Source organism: Chiloscyllium punctatum, unplaced genomic scaffold (assembly GCF_047496795.1).
Source record: "Chiloscyllium punctatum isolate Juve2018m unplaced genomic scaffold, sChiPun1.3 scaffold_1011, whole genome shotgun sequence".
NCBI classification, from domain to species: Eukaryota; Metazoa; Chordata; class Chondrichthyes; order Orectolobiformes; family Hemiscylliidae; genus Chiloscyllium; species Chiloscyllium punctatum.
In genome coordinates, this window is record NW_027310745.1 from 43,993 (window position 1) to 46,586 (window position 2,594).

The following is a 2,594-nucleotide window of genomic DNA, read 5'->3' on the forward strand; positions in this document are numbered from 1 at the left end:
GGTTCTGCCGACGGTCTCGACTTCGAGGCGGGTGCCTCCCCCGTGTACAGGCCGATTTTCATGCATTTGCAACGGTGGGAAGTTGCCCAAAAGTCGATGGGAGTGAATGTGACTGCTCAACCCGACTTCGAGACTTGTAAGCCGGGTAGCTCAGCCGGGTTTGACCCGGCGGTTCTGCCGACGGTCTCGCCTTCGAGGGGGGAGCCTCCCCCGTGTACAGGCCGATTTTCGTGCATTTCCAACGGTGGGAAGAGGTTCAAAAGGGGATGGGAGTGAATGTGACTGCTCAACCCGACTTTGGCGCTTCCGAGCCGGGTAGCTCAGCCGGGTTTGACCCGGCGGGTCTGCCGACGGTCTCGTCTTCGAGGCGGGTGCCTCCCCCGTATACAGGCCGATTTTCATGCATTTCGAACCGTGGGAAGTGGTCCAAAAGGGAATGGGGGTGGACGTGTCTGCTCATACCGACTTTGAGACTTGTAAGCCGGGTAGCTCAGCCGGGTTTGTTCCGGCGGTTCTGCCGACGGTCTCGTCTTCGAGGCGGGTGCCTCCCCCGTGTACAGGCCGATTTTCGTGCATTTCGAACCGTGGGAAGTGGTCCAAAAGGGGATGGGAGTGAATGTGACTGCTCAACCCGACTTTGGCGCTTCCGAGCCGGGTAGCTCAGCCGGGTTTGACCCGGCGGGTCTGCCGACGGTCTCGTCTTCGAGGCGGGTGCCTCCCCCGTATACAGGCCGATTTTCATGCATTTCGAACCGTGGGAAGTGGTCCAAAAGGGAATGGGGGTGGACGTGTCTGCTCATACCGACTTTGAGACTTGTAAGCCGGGTAGCTCAGCCGGGTTTGATCCTGCGGTTCTGCCGACGGTCTCGCCTTCGAGGGGGGAGCCTCCCCCGTGTTCAGTCCGATTTCCATGCATTTCCAACCGTGGGAAGTTGCCCAAAAGGGGATGGGAGTGAATGTGACTGCTCAACCCGACTTTGGCGCTTCCGAGCCGGTTAGCACAGCCGGGTTTGACCCGGCGGTTCTGCCGACAGTCTCCTCTTCGAGGCGGGTGCCTCCCCCGTGTACAGGCCGATTTCCGTGCATTTCGAACCGTGGGAAGTGGTCCAAACGTCGATGGGAGTGAATGTGACTGCTCAACCCGACTTTGGCGCTTCCGAGCCGGGTAGCTCAGCCGGGTTTGACCCGGCGGTTCTGCCGACGGTCTCGTCTTCGAGGCGGGTGCCTCCCCCGTGTACAGGCCGATTTTCATGCATTTGGAACCGTGGGAAGTGGTCCAAAAGGGAATGGGGGTGGACGTGACTGCTCATACCGACTTTGAGACTTGTAAGCCGGGTAGCTCGGCCGGGTTTGACCCGGCGGTTCTGCCGACGGTCTCGCCTTCGAGGGGGGAGCCTCCCCCGTGTTCAGTCCGATTTTCGTGCATTTCCCACGGTGGGAAATGGTATCTTTCATTACGGGGACAAGGGTCTGAAGCGGTGAAGTCAGTAACCGGCATAGTTAAGGAAAGGGTTCGAATTTTCTCAACAGTACGAAAAAAGTGAGCAGGGAAGCTAGAGAAGGTGTCAGTGAGTCCCAAACGAGTGAACCGCAAAACTTAGGGAAATGCCCGAAAGCGTTTTAAAGGGTGAAATCGGGAACGAGGAAATGATGGGAAAGTGCCTGAAAGTGCTAAATGAGTAAACAGAAAAACGAAGAAAAATGTTTGAAAAGAAGAAGTGAGTAACCAGGAAAACTTAGAAAAATGTTCAAAACGAAGAAATCAGTAACCAGGAAAACTTAGAAAAATGATCAAAAAGAAGAAATGAGTAACCAGGAAAACTTAGAAAAATGTTTAAAAAGAAGAAATCAGTAACCAGGAAAACTTAGGAAAATGTTTAAAAAGAAGAAATCAGTAACCAGAAAAACTGCGAAAAATGTTTAAAAAGAAGAAATGAGTAACCAGAAAAACTTAGAAAAATGTTTAAAAAGAAGAAATCAGTAACCAGGAAAACTTAGAAAAATGTTTAAAAAGAAGAAATCAGTAACCAGGAAAACTTAGAAAAATGTTTAAAAAGAAGAAATCAGTAACCAGGAAAACTTAGAAAAATGTTATAAAAGAAGAAGTGAGTAACCAGAAAAACTTAGAAAAATGTTTAAAAAGAAGAAATCAGTAACCAGAAAAACTGCGAAAAATGTTTAAAAAGAAGAAATCAGTAACCAGACAAACTGCGAAAAATGTTTAAAAAGAAGAAATCAGTAACCAGGAAAACTTAGAAAAATGTTTAAAAAGAAGAAGTGAGTAACCAGAAAAACTTAGAAAAATGTTTAAAAAGAAGAAATCAGTAACCAGAAAAACTTAGAAAAATGTTTAAAAAGAAGAAATCAGTAACCAGAAAAACTGCGAAAAATGTTTAAAAAGAAGAAATCAGTAACCAGGAAAACTTAGAAAAATGTTTAAAAAGAAGAAATCAGTAACCAGAAAAACTGCGAAAAATGTTTAAAAAGAAGAAATCAGTAACCAGGAAAACTTAGAAAAATGTTTAAAAAGAAGAAATCAGTAACCAGAAAAACTTAGAAAAATGTTTAAAAAGAAGAAATGAGTAACCAGAAAA